The following is a 15,375-nucleotide window of genomic DNA, read 5'->3' as shown; positions in this document are numbered from 1 at the left end:
AAATTTGTGGATTTATTTACAACATCCTCTATCTTATTTTGAAATGCTAAATGCTCTATTCTTAGGAGAAAATTTGCTATTATGCCTTTTATTTTCCTTAGCTATTTGACCTTTAGACACATCTAGTATAAGTGTAGCTAGGGTGGATTCTCTTATGTTCTTTTCCATTTGCAAACAAAAATGCCACTTATCTGCAACTATCTTGTATAACTCCTTGGACATTGTACTATCTAACTCTAGAGGTGTGTGTTTATATTCAGCCATCATTGCATACATTGATTCCTCTATTTTATTTTTCTATTATTTATTGAGCTTATTAAAGTTTATAGTCTTTAAACCATTCAAATTTTCTTTTCTAATATTTACACATAACTTATCAATGGTAGACTTTGGGGATGACTTACCACTTTGAAATAGCTGATATCATTTGACTCTATTCTTTCTTCATCCGTGTCAGGTTGGGAAAATATCTCCTTCTTTTCCTTGGTTCCTCACCAATCTACATTGTGGCTTTCTTCTTCTCTTTGGCCTCATTCTTTGCCTTTTGAGCTGCAGCACTGGTCGTAGCCCTTGTAGTTGGCTTCTTTGTTTTGACTTCAATAGGATTTGTCCCTTTCTTTGCCTTGGGCTGAGGTGCAGGCTAAGTTTTGGCTTTCCTTTTGGTGGCTTTGGCTTTAGTAGGTGCTTCCTTGACTTCTTCTTGCTTAGCACCTTCTTCCTCTTCCTCTTCTAGGCCTTGTGTCAATTCTTCTAGCCCTTTCCCTTTCTCACCTTATTCTTCATTATCACCTTCAGCTTCTTTAGCTTCTTCTTCATCTACTTTGCCTTCAATATCTACCCCAAATGTCTTCTTTATTTTTCTTATCATTTTATCTTTCTTCTTTACTCTAGAGGTTGTCTTTAAATCTGTCACCACCCTATATTTGACAATATCATGGGTTCCAAAATGAGGTGCATCCTTGTCAATTTCTTTTGTAAGTAAGGGAGTAATTGTAGCTAAAGCTTGGTCTACATCAAGCTCATATCCAAGTGGCCTAAGCCATCCCACTCTAGGTATCATTGCTTGGATGTAGGTGTAATCTACATCAACTAAGAAACAAATATTATTTACATGTTTCTCAACCAGTGATACTGGTATCCTCATCCTTTGTTTTATGGACTTTTTAAAGCCCTCAAAGTAACTTGTCATCTGAACATCAAAATTGTCTCCCATTTGTTCAATAAATTCATTGATTTGTGTGACAATTGTCTTGTTAAGATCCCATCTTACCTTTCCAACTAATGGAAATTCCTTCATAATATAGAAAAATATGTAGACCAACATTGATCCAAATTTTCACTAAGCTCCTTTTGATTTCCTTATGGCTCCTAAATTTTCATTGATTTGTTGTAGCATAAGCTCTGCCGGACCATAAGTGCAATCCTTCTTTACAAGTTTATATCCTACATCTATTGTTATAGATGACACACTTTTCAATCTACTTTATTGATAGAATTTATGAGATATGACTCTAACAATGAAATCAAGTAGGGGATTAGTAATGGTATCAATAGTCATTCCCTTGTTGTTCCATTTAGCACTAGTGTTCTTCTTTATGGCCTCCTTTTTGTCACTTCTCAAGGTCTTGGGCTGATCTAGGGTTGGGAAACCAATAACCATACGAACAATTTTTTTTGTAACCTTCACTAGCCCTATTTCTAACCAAAATGATCCATCATGAATTTGTCTTAATACTATATGAATCCATTCAGTTTTATACAATGGGGAAAACTAGGGCTTTAGTCAAACACTTCTTCTCAACAATTTGAAACTCATCCTTTAATATACCCTTGTCACACAACTTATCAAAGACATTGAAAATTTCTAAGTCACCTATGGCTCCAATCTTACAGTTGTAACATTTCTTGACATCTTGGACCATTACTAGTTTTCCTAGAATGACTGATAAAGCACCAGCTAGGTCATTTTTGTAGGGAACTTTAGGTATTGGCCTAAATTTAGGTTGTTCAACTTCTTTACTAACAAGTTTAATCTCATGATCAACCCTTCCCTTTGTGGGTTTAGACCCAGATGCCATTGTTTACCAAACTAGGGTTTAAAATTAAATAAACTTTCAAGTTTTGCATAGCTTGAAACTTGAGTGGAATACCTGTTGATCAATGAACTGGAGTTGAATCATGGTTGGAATCACTACTAAATCACTATGTGATCGCTTATTCACTCTACTCAACTTTTTTCTTTTTTTCAAATGGCTTGAAAATGAATGATTTTCACCTTTATTAGGTTCAAAAACCTAGCATTTACTGCATTTATGCTTACAGCTATACACTTGGCATTTGAAGGATTCACCATCACTTAATTTCCACTAAATTTCATCTACTCATCAACTACTATGTAATTTCACTCATCATCAACTAAACTTTTCAATTGCTTGGCAGCCACTATCATCTCTTACTCGACATCCACTAGTTTGTTCGACTTGGCATGTACTAAAGTTTTACTTAGCAACCAAAGGTAGCTCAACGTCATCTTCTATAAACTTTTAATTTTTAACTTGATATCTATTCTCTTGTAGATTTCATCTTGGCAACATTTCTTTGTTCTTTTAGACTGATGTATGATTTGACTTTATATATCAATCCCATACTTGTTTCTTTTCTTAGTTAGATGAAGTGTGATCACTTGACCTCTTGGGTGACGTGATCTTCCATTAGGTGTACATGATCCATCTCTTCTTTGCCATATCTTTTTCATTTTTTCCCTGATGCGTTCCACATTAACTTTTTCTTTACCCTTATTGATTTCTAGTTTGGATGCCTTGGCCTTTGTTGGAAAATTCCTACTGATATGATCAGTCTTCAAGCAACTAAAACATGTGATTTGGCTTAACCATCTACTATAATTTCCTCTGAAGTGTGTTGTTATGCAACTTTTAGGAATGTGTCCATACTCTTCACAATAGTGACAACTATACCTAGTGTTGTAATCCTTGTTGTAGTGGTGTGCATTGTTGTTTCTCCTTGTAGGTTGTTTAGGTGTCCACATAAGCTTTGATCTACACTCAGGAGCTCTATGTCCATATTTTTGACAATTGTAATAGTGACCTTCAAATCTTGGTATCCTCATGGTCTTGGTTCTATAGTCATGTGTTGAATGTCCTTGCAGTTACACTTGTGATAAAAACCTTTGTTTTGGATGTGTCCTACTAATTGATCTTTCTACTGCTACAAACATTAGTAGTGTGCCCCTTTTTATTACAAAAATGACAAGTGGATTTGTTTTTCTTACCTATTTTGTTCCTTTTTGCTGCAGTTTTGGATGATTCCCCTTGTTTAGTGCTTGTGTAACCAAGTCCTAAAGTACTATTACTAGCCCTTGGTGATTTTAGTAATTGTTCAAAGTACTTGATAGCCTCATTTGGTTTGTTGTATCTTTTTGATATCTCTTTTTCTCTCTTTAATTCATTCTGCAATTTTTCATTCTATTGCTTCAAGGTGGAGATCTCAATGCCCTTCATGTTTAGCTAATGACGAGCATTCATCATCTAGCTTAAGGTGTCTAGTTGCATGTTTGAGATCATTTCAAACTCAATTGTCTTCTCTTCCAATCTATTGGTGAGATTTCTCTTATCATCTTCAAGCATGGCTCTATCCTCAATTGCTCTCTTTTTTTGTTTAGTTATTTCACATAACATTATGTCTTGTGATTCTTGTTCCATTTTAAGAGATCTTATCTCTTCTGCTTGAGCTCTATTTTTCTCTATCAATTTTGCTATTGCTGCATCAAATTCCTTGGAATCTCCATTGGAAAATACTTGTGTGGTGTCAATCTCCTTATAGTGTATGCCATTTTTAGCTATGGCTATCTCCTTTCTTCACTTTAAGGATTTTCCCAGTTCCTCTCTGGCTTCTTCTACTTTATGTAGAGATAATTGCACACCAATCACCTGATTGTCAATAATCTTCCCAAGTTTGAAGATTTCCATCCTCTGATCTTTTTCTCCAAGCTATTAGACTTCTTCCTTGTGAGAAATAGGCTCTGATACCAATTGTTGGAATGTTCAAATGGAAAGAGTAATTTTGAGAGGGGGGGAGGGGTGAATCAGAAGTAACCAATTTTCATCCTTTTGAACCCTTATTATCACATAACTGAAAGCAATGTATATGCATGTAAACATATAAGCAAACATGAAATGAAAAAATGCATCAACACATAACATAAAAGATTTGGTAACCCATAAACCCTCTAGGAATAAAAAGGTAAAATTGGGGTGGGGATGACACCCACAAAAATTGCTGCAGCAATATGTTCAAGCACTTTTGATGGTCTACCCTGTGAAAGGCTTGCCCTGTTAAAGACTTTAGACTATGTTAATAGTGACCTAGCTAGAGGATTTACAAACACTTTACATGAAGTGTCACCCTATTAAAGGATTTACAACAGGTTGTTAAACCCACCTAATACATAGGATTTTCAATCACCTTTTCCAAAGGTTCTCCTACCTAGCTGTTAAGCTAACCTATCAATATAGGATTTCAGCATCTAATACAATAATAAGAAAGTATTAGAACATTTGACCTAATAGAGTGCAATCTTCAATTTCTGAATTTAGGCACTTGATCTACTCTCTTCTAATCTTGATCCTATGAGATCTGATATTTGATCTTGTCCCTTGTCTCTTGTGCTATTTTGATCAACTAGATATGAAATTGCTGCTCTATTCCTCTAAGTCTTTCCTTCTTCTCTTGAAACTTTGCTATAATCTCCTTATACACTATTCTCATCCTCTTTTGAAAAATGGGTTTTTGACCTCCTTTTAAAGATTGTAAAGACTTAGGGTTAGGTATGGATCTATGATCCACATTAAATCTCAAATTCCCACTCGTACCTCTCATTGGTTGAATGCCTTTTCCATTTTTCTGATTGGCTACATGTAGATCATATAGGGAATGTAAATGGTTCATCCTTTCCTTTTTCTCCTTCAAAATCTCTTTATGTCAGTTTTAAAAATGGTTCACATCTTAGTTTGTGAAGGCACAGACTATTATGTTTATTCTGTGTTACTTGACACATATTATATTGTTAATTCTTAACACTTGAATGTTCTTGTATAGCTCGACACATGTTGCATTACTAGTTTGCTTGGCACCTATTATATTCTATGTTTCTCAGCACATGAGTCTTCCTAAATCACTCGACACATACTACAATCTATCTTGCTCAGCATCTATTACTTTCTCGACACCTAAAGTCACTCAACACCTGTTAAGATTCTAACTTGATAGCTACTATTATTCACTCAACATACATTGTGACTCGACATATATTGTGGAATTGGTTAAGTGTGTTCACACTCAAATGTATAGACCATTCTAAGACCAACATTTCTTATAGATTCATCTACCATCATTCTAGCATCTTGAAATGAACGTATCCAACTCTGCAATCTAATTATTTTTGCATGTGTATCACCTTCAAAATTAGATTCTAATTCTTTCCAAATTCCTTGAGATGTTTGAAGTGACTAGACCTAGCTAGATTCATTCTCTAGAAGAGATGATAGTAATGCTTCTCTTTCTCTCATGTTACACATGAATAGATCTCTCTCCATTTCTCTATATTTTTCAAGCTTTTGTTCTTTCACAATTTTATTCTTACTCTTTATCAAGATCTGATAACCCAAACCCATGTACAACATATGAGTCTTCATATTCTCCTTCCAACTATCATAGTTGGCCTCATCAAGTCTAGGACTATCCTTCTTGAAAAGATTCACCATTGATTTTCCAAAGCTATTATGCTTATCCTTCAAGGACCTAATGCTTTGATACCAATTTTTAGAATATATAGTCCACCAATATAATTGAGAGGGGGAGGGGGTGAATTAGTTATCCAATTATGATCATAATTATCAAAGTTAAAAAAATCAATCATATGAGCAATATAATTAGAAACCACAACAAGATAGTCAAACACAATAACACTAAATATGTTAACAAGGTAAACCTTTGATCAGAGAAAAAACCTTGGTGGGGATGGTACTAAAGCAGTGAGATGCAAGTAACTAAAGGCCAATTGGCACACTCAACTAACCAAACCACCATGCAAGAGTTAACACAATAGAAATAAACATGGAAGAGAACAATACCATATATAGAGAGAAAAATATTCTTTCATAAAAATATCATCATACATGCCCAGATGTAAGGCCTTTTGGCTTATGTCTAGATAAAAAATACATTCAAATCCAACATCCAACTTCAAGTTTGGATTTTCATACACATATACTTTCAATTTCCTATCCTCCTTTTATCATCCTCTATCAAAACTATTTAAATTATCATTAAGAATCTAGACAAGATTACCTACTTATATAAATCTAAGCCACAAGTTGGCCTAGAATGATAAAAGCTAAATAAACCAAACATTAAATACTTTAAGAGCCAAAAGTTGGCCTCCATGAACAATTACATGTCCAAAAATTGATACACGAGAAAAATCACAATATATCCTAGACCCAATTGAATTAGAAATCGTGCTTCAAAATAAAGGTAGTACTATAGGTCTTCTACTACCCTTGAAATGTGCAAAGGGTAATTCATTAAGGATATCTGCATAACCATCCTAAAATCCACACATAGAAACCTATTGTGCAAACTATCAGAAATTGATACTTCAGGAGAATTGCCATATATCCCAACATATATAAAGTTAGCACTTTCACCTTAAATAAAAGATATTAATTTAGGCACTCTTAAATCCTTGAAATTTTCATTCTCTAACTCATTATGAAAAATTAGTTATTGGGCCTGCAATAGGCACCCATAAACTAGAAAAAACATAGTTTCAATAGCAAGGTAAAAATGGCTCAAATCTTAACATGATAACTCCAATCTCTTTGTGCACATAGGAAAAGGTTCCCCAATGTGTCTCCAATGCTTGGAAACTACAAAAAGCTCACAATTCAAGATGTTACAACTCAAAAAAAATAGGAAAGAAAAATTATGAACATGAAAAATAGTAGTGCAAGCCGTGATGTTCCTACATCAAACACTAGGGTTGGAAGAAATGATTCTACTAAGTCATTGAGATGTCACAACTTGAGTTGAATCCAACCTAGATTAAGAAATACATGAAGAATCTTCCATAGGTTTTTTCTTCCACTTGACTAGATATTTGTAATAATCTTTTCCCCTTGTGCTCTTACCAACTCTTTGGTCCAATATCTATTCAACTTCTTCAATCTACTTCTTAGGATAATCCTTTGATATAAGAACTTCATCATCTGACTCATGATACTTGTATAAATCAGCAAAATTGAATATAAGAGATATATCCATGTCATCAAATAACTCAATTTCATAAGTATTTCCATTTTCAAACTTCTTCAAGATCTTACAAGGTCCAAAACTCTTCATCTTCAACTTACTGTATGTTCTAATAAGAAATCTTCCCTTCTTCAAATGAACCATCACCTCATCACCAACTTGAAAATTGTGATGTGTTCTAGACTAATAAATATTCTCCTTATACTTCTAATTACTTTTTTCTAACCTCAACTTCACTTCCTTATGTAAAGATTTCGTAAAATCAGCAAATTCTTCTCCTGCAACACTTCTCTTTTCTTCACTACTAATATCTCTCAAATCTAATATACCTCTAGGCTACATTCTAGTAACAAACTTAAAAGGTTTCTTCCCTATACTCCTATTCATAGAATTATTGTATACAAATTTAGCTTGTACTAATACCATCTCCCAATTACTTGGCTTATTCCCAACTAAACATATTAGAAAATTACCCAAGCTTCTATTCACAACCTTTGTTTTCCCATCTATCTATGGATGGAACGTAGAACTAAAATTCAACTCAGTACCCATCTTCTTCCACAAAGTCTTCCAAAAATAACCAACAAACTTACTATCCCTGTCCGAAATAATACTTCTTGGTAGTCCATGCAATCTCACATCCTCTTTAAAGAAAAATTCAGCAACATGCTTAACATTTGATGTCTTCTTACATGGTATGGAATGAGCCATCTTATAAAATCTATCCACTACAAAAAATATAGAATCATACCCCTTCACTATCTTAGGTAATCCAAGAACAAAATCCATACTGATGTCTATCCAAGATTTCTTAGGAATAGTAATAGGTGTATATAAACTAGTATTTTGACTCACTCCTTTTGTAACTTGAAAAATTCCACAACTCTTTACAAATTTTTGAACATCCTTATACATTTTTAGCCAATAATACTTCTCCTTCAACAAACTCAATATCTTATCAATTCCAAAATGTCCAATCAATCCACCACTATGCTTTTTCTTAATTAGATTCAGCCTCATAGAACTTCTAGGAATACACAACTAGATACCTTTGAACAACATACCTTCTTGAATAAAATATTCATCGTACTTGCTTATGTGATCTGTCAGATTTGGTGCTTTGCACTCTCTCCATGCCTTAGAAAATTAGGATCAACATCATACAACTCTTTTATGTCTTCAAAACAAAGAACTTTAACCTTCATCTTAGTCAATAGAGAACATCTTCTAATCAATGCATCAACAAATCTATTAGTAACTCAACTCTTATGCTTAATTACAAATGTAAAAATCAACAAGTATTTAACCCACTTCATATGTCTCTGATTCAATTTATGTTGACTTCCCAAGTATTGTAAAGCTTGATGATCAGTATACAACATAAACTCCTTAGGAATCAAATAATGTCTCCACTTCTTCAATGCTTGAACAATAGCATAAAATTCTTGATCATATACATAATAATTCCTTTTAGCATTATTCAACTTTTCACTAAAGAAAATAATAGGTTTACCTTCTTGACTTAATACAACTCCTATTACATTACCACTTGCATCACATTTAACTTGAAATACCTTATTGAAATAAGGAAAAACCAATACAAGTAACTCAAAAACCTTTTGTTTCAATGTCTCAAATCTCTTTTTAGCTCTATGTGTCCACTTGAATTCCTTTTTATCTCCCCTTGTTGTCTCAATCATAGCATTACAAATAGAACTAAAATTTCTTATGGACTTTCTATAGAAACTATCCAAACCATGAAAATATGTTACCTCACCCACATTCTTAGGTGTAGGCCACTCCAAAATTTCTTTAACCTTATTAGGATCCATTTTCAAACCATCAACTAAAATTAAAAATCCCAAATATACAATCACCTATTGCATAAAAGAACACTTTTTTAGATTAATCAGCAACTTTCCTCTTTCAACCTCTACAATAGCTATCTAATATTCTCAACATGTTCTTCTTTAGTCTTACTAAATATCAAAATTTCATCCAAATAAACAATCACAAACTTAGCGAAGAATCCTTTTAGAAGTTCATTCATCAACCTCATGAAAGTTCTAGGTGCATTAGTGAAACCAAAAGACATAACCAACCATTCATAAAAACCATCTTTTGTTTTGAAAGAAATCTTCCATTTATCACCTTCTCTAATTATCATATGATGATAGCCACTCTTTAAATTAATCTTTGTAAGATACTTTGTCCACTCAAACAATCCATTATGCCATCCATCTTTGGCATAGGAAACCTATATTTCACTGTGATCTTGTTAATATCTCTAAAATTAGCACACATTCTCCATTCTCCATTCTTTTTAGGTGCTAATATACTAGGTACAACACATTGACTCAAACTTTCTCTAATTAATCTCTTCTACAACAATTCATGCACTTGCCTATTAAGTTCCTTATTCTTTATAGGTGTTAATCTATATGGTGCTTTGTTTGGAAAACTAGTTCCAGGAATTAGATCCATACAATGACTTATACTTCTTACTAGTGGTAAACCATCAAGAATATCTTCAAAAACAATATCATTATACTCATTCAAAAATTCCTTTAATTCCTTTTGGTACTCAACTACCACTATCTGCTATTACTCTATCATTACCAACATCTATTGCTTAGTCATTACTACCAACACTCGGTCCTCTAGGAACTATAGCAAAACAAACTTGATTCTTCTTTACTTCCTTTTCAAATTACTTTCCATTAACCATGCAAAATTGTATTGTAGTACAACTAACCTGATCTATACTTTCAATCAAAGGCAATAATATTTGTTTCTTCCCATTTACCCAAAGAGTATATTTGTTTAGTCTTATATCATGCACAACATATCTATCATATTGACAAGGTTTACCCAAAAAAATATGACAACAATCCATAGGAATAATATCACACAAAACTTCATCAAAGTAATGTCCAATTTTGAACTTCACAAGGCATTTCCCACTTACCAATCTCTTATGCTCATCTTTGATCCATGAAACATGATAGGGTTTAGGATGCTTCAGTCTCTATAACTGCAACTTGGTAATGAGCTCTTCTAATGTGAAATTTGTAGAACTTCCACTACTAATGATTACCTTCCAAAATTTTTCAGCCCTTACATTTGGTCTTGAAAAAACTTCTTCTTAAAATAGGTTCCTCATCACTTCTCTTATTACATAAGGTTCATCTCACCATTAGATTTTCTCCAACCTCAAGACCACTTGGTGAACCCTTAATGTCTTCTTGAATCACAACATTTCTATTATTTTTCCAACTTTAAGAAGATCTATAATCAAAAGATCTATGCCCTTCTTTACCACATCTTAAACAATTACCATGGAAACTACCTCTAGAATATGAATTACCTCTTCCTTAGTAAGAACTTGTACCTCCTTGGTAAGAACTACCACCTTTCCACTCGATCTTCTCTTTGTCATCATTCTTCTATTCAAATTTTCCTTTATCATGCATAGAACTATCAAATCTACCACCTTCTCCATAAGATCTACCTCTGCCTCTCTTGAATCTACCACCTCTAGCTCTTTGTCTTTGTTCATGCTTCTTTGTCAAGATCTCCTCATCTTTCAAGGCATATTGATATGCTTTTTCCACATTTTCCAACTTTACAAAACTTATTTCATCTTGAATTATAGATCTCAATCCATTTACATACCTTGCAATTTTCTCAACATCATCATCCACATGTCTAGATCTGATGTACAATCTATAGAATTCCTTAGTATACTCTTTCACAGTCATGTCCTTTTGTCTCAATTTGCATCTTTCTCAAAAAGCTAGTTTAGTAATCAGTAGGAAGGAATTTTTTATTTTACCTTGTTTACCATCTTTGACCAAGTTTTGATCTCCTCCTTTCCTCTCCTTTGTTTATTAGTTCACAAATGCTCCTACAATAGTGAAACATGACCTTTCAACCTAGTATATGCAATCTTCGCCTTCTTATAATCAGGAGTGTTTTCATATTGAAAGAACTTCTCCATATTTTAGATCCAATCTAACACAACATTGAAATCTAATTTTCCATCATAAGAAACTACTTCTATAGTAGGCTTTGAATTTTCCCTAGACAAAACTCTCAACAACCTTGATTCATCTTAGTCTTCTCTAGGTTCTAGATTATGGTTTTGTGCTACTACATCATCATTACTTACATATAATCAAGATGTGCTCCTCTCCTCTATGCTATCTCCACAACATCTAATTTGGATATAATTTTTCTCAATTGATCCAATATAGAATTATCAACATTTCCTCTCCCACAAACCTTCTTTACAAATCAGGTTCCTACAAGATCATAACCCTCTCCAAGTTAAAGGTCAAATCCATGGATCTTCCACCCTACAACCAAATCTGAAATAGGGTCCAATAGTTGGAAATGTAGATGGAGTAACTAAGGGGGAGGGGGGGTGAATCAGTTAGCACAAAATATTTCTCACAGATCCTTTAGATGTCTGAAAAAACTAATTACTATTGTCAGTTAGTAAACATATTGAAAAATGTTGTAACTTGATAAGTGCAGTGTATGTTTAACTTTGGTAGATCTAACATCAATTATAATGAATTGCAAACACGAGAAATGAAATGAACACAAGAAACACCAGATTTAATGTGCAAATCCAATATGGGAAAAAACACCAATGTAACTAGTTACTAATTTTCACTTTTCTAAAGTGAGCTTTGTTAGGAGCCAACCTAGTTAAAGGTTACAAAACACACTGTTAGGTGTGACCTTGTTAGAGGATTTAATCACCCTATTAGGAGTGGCCTTGCAAGAGGTCTTGAAACAATTTAATGAAATTGTCACCTTGTTAGAGGATTTACAACTGGCTATTAAACCAACTCTATTAAGAGATATTAGATTAGTACTACAATGGTAAGAAAGTAACAATGAAATGACCTATTTGAGATGCAATTGAATTGCTGAATCTAGATCTCTATTTTGTTCACAAAAGCTTGATTATGTTTAATCAAATATTAATTTTTTGCTCCAAAAGGATATATGTCCATCCTTCAAATTTTTTCACACACTTTCCTTTTTAATTAATACACCTATATACTCACACACTCACTAGAATCTCCTCTTGACCTTTCATACATAAAATCCAAATTGTCAAGTTAGCTTAATTAAAAATTATAATAACCAATAGTCATTACCATAGTCAACTGGAATCAATACATGAAATAATTAAACTTCATATCCCAAATCAACAAAATCCTTTGATAGCTGACCCATCTTGGTAAAAATTGATCCTAAAATGATTTCCTGTGGTGACCAATAGATGCTTGGTTAACACTGCAAACTTGCAAAATCCTTTAGCAACTGAGTGAACTTGATGAACACTAACTTTGACCAACATTCCTTTGTTAACCATGAGAACATAGTTAATATTGTTTGCTACCAAAATTTCCTTTGATGCCTGAGTGAGCTTGGTAGACATAATCTTTGTAGAGTAATCTCTAGGAATGCTTAGTAGACAAGAAAAACTATCTTGCTGACCAAGTGAGCTCAATACAAACTGACTAACAATTGATAGAACATTTGTGTAATATCAAAGACAACACATAATTAGACAATTGTATCCAACAATCTCCCTCTTTAGAATTGATGGCAACACAATATGTCATAGCACAATAAAATTTGAAAACAAGATTTTCTCTAATAGAAAGTTTCTCCCTCTAAGATTTTTATCAAAAGCTTCTTCTTATTTCATGCAATAATCTCCCTTTGTGAAGGAATTACATAGCTTCTTTCTTCAATTTTTTTTTAGAAAGATATGACAGTAAACTCTTCTATTTGACAACACATGCCAAAGGCAACACATACCAAATGAGTATCAATGTACCTTGAGTACTGATTCATATGAAATGTTCTCTTGAGTACTAATTGATCTTTAAATTAGTTCCTGTTGATGCATCACTAAAACTTTATTTAGTGAGCTTTAGATAGGGGATTGACCCCTAACTTACCTCTTAGATATAGGAATGCATCCTTAGGTAATGACTTAGTAAATATGTCTTGCAATCTATTCTTTTGTATGCACATATTCCAATGTGATTTCTTTGTCTTGCACCAATTCTTTGACAAAATGATATTTTATAGCAATATTCTTGGTTTTGGAATGCATCACTAGATTCTTAGATATGTTAATTGCACTTGTATTATCACAAAACATGGCAACTGGTTCTTTGATCTCAACCTTCATGCCTTCCAACAACTACTTAAACCAAATAATATTAGAAAAATTCACTATTGTTACAACATATTCTACTTTTTCTATGGATTGGGATGTGCAATTTTGTTTTTTGATTGTCCAAGATACCAACCTTTTATTAGGAAAGAATGTTCCACCACTTGTACTCTTTCTGTCATCCATATTTCTAGCCCAATCAGCATTAGTAAACACTTTTAGGTCCAAATTTCCTCCAAGTTTACACCATAGACCATAGTCTTTAATGCCTTTCAAATATCTCAAGATTCTTTTGATTTCCATCATATGATTTGCTCTGGGTTTAGCTGAGAATCTTGCCACTATCCCAATTCCAAGAGCAATATTGGGTCTTTTATGAACCACATACTGTAATCTTCCAATGATTGATCTATATAAGGTTTAATCTACCTCTTTTGAATCATCATCTTTGGTAAGCTTTAATTTAATACACATGGGGGTTTCAACTAGTTTTGAATCTTCCATACCAAACTTATTGAGTATCTCCTTGATATACTTAGACTGAATGATGTAGATACCATTGCTACTTTTCTATATTTGTATTCCAACAAAGAATTTAATCTAACCAAACATAGACATTTCAAACTCTTTTTTCATTTGTGCCAAAAATTCTTTGCATAGATTATTATTCCCTATAAATAAAGTACCATTCACAAATATTTTTGCCAATACAATCTTGTTATCTGGTCCTTCCTTGATGTACAAACTACTATTATCATTAGTTCTTTGGAAACTGATCTGTATAAGGTAGTTGTGCAAGCTCTCATACCATGTTCTATGAGCTTCTTTAAGACCATACAATGCTTTGTGTAATTTGCAGATCATGTCGCTTCTGTCTAGATCAACAAAATTGTTGGTTGTTCAATGTAAATTTCTTCATCAAGAATACCATTGAGAAATGTACATTTAACATCTATCTAATATACCTTAAATCCTTTATGTACTACATATGCAAGTAAGGTCCTGACACCTTCCAATCTTGCAACAGGAGGAAAAGTCTTACCATAGTCAATGCCTTCTTCTTGAGAGTATCCTTTAAATACTAATCTAGTTTTATTTCTTGATACCTTATCATCTTCATTCAACTTATTCCTAAATACACATTTTGTTCCAATCACATTTTTATCTGTAGGTCTAGGTACAAGAGTCCAAGTTTTGTTCTTCTCTATTGACTCTATTTCTTCATTCATAGCCTCAATCCAACATTCATTTTCCAATGCATCTTTAACATTTCTAGGTTCAAAATCAGTAAGTAAACATGTACCCTTTAGCTTACTTCTTGTCATGGTATGTTTTGATTTATCTCCAATAATCTGGTCTAGTGCATGATGCCTCCTGACATACTTGGCTAATATAGGTTCTTTGTGTTGGAATTAAGTTAGTGTTGTCATTAGTGACAAAACTTATCCATATCAGTATAGCTACCGCACTTAGCACTTAATTTTCTACACTCACCAAGCATTCTAGTGTTAACCAAGCTTTGAAGAGTTTAACAGTTTACACCGAGCAGATAGTGGCTATTGAATGAATGAAGGAAATGTTAAGATCAATAGTATCTACTGAGATTCATAGTAGCTACCGAGTAGTAAGTTTGTCTCATGAAGATTCAGTGTAAATCAAGCATTGGAAGAATCAATGTTTACCGAGTGAAGCAAGGTAAACTTAGTGTGTAGTATCTACTGAGTGACACTACATCTATCAAGTCACTAGTGGTCACCTAGTTTAGAACTAAATCGAGTGATTAGTATGGACCAAGCCTTCACTTCTATCGAGTGCATGATGATGCCGAGTAATGCAAT

The sequence above is a fragment of the Cupressus sempervirens genome, chromosome 2 (genome assembly GCF_028749045.1).
Source record: "Cupressus sempervirens isolate cs-2001-9-10 chromosome 2, ASM2874904v1, whole genome shotgun sequence".
Lineage (NCBI taxonomy): Eukaryota > Viridiplantae > Streptophyta > Pinopsida > Cupressales > Cupressaceae > Cupressus > Cupressus sempervirens.
This window is presented reverse-complemented; position numbering follows the sequence as displayed.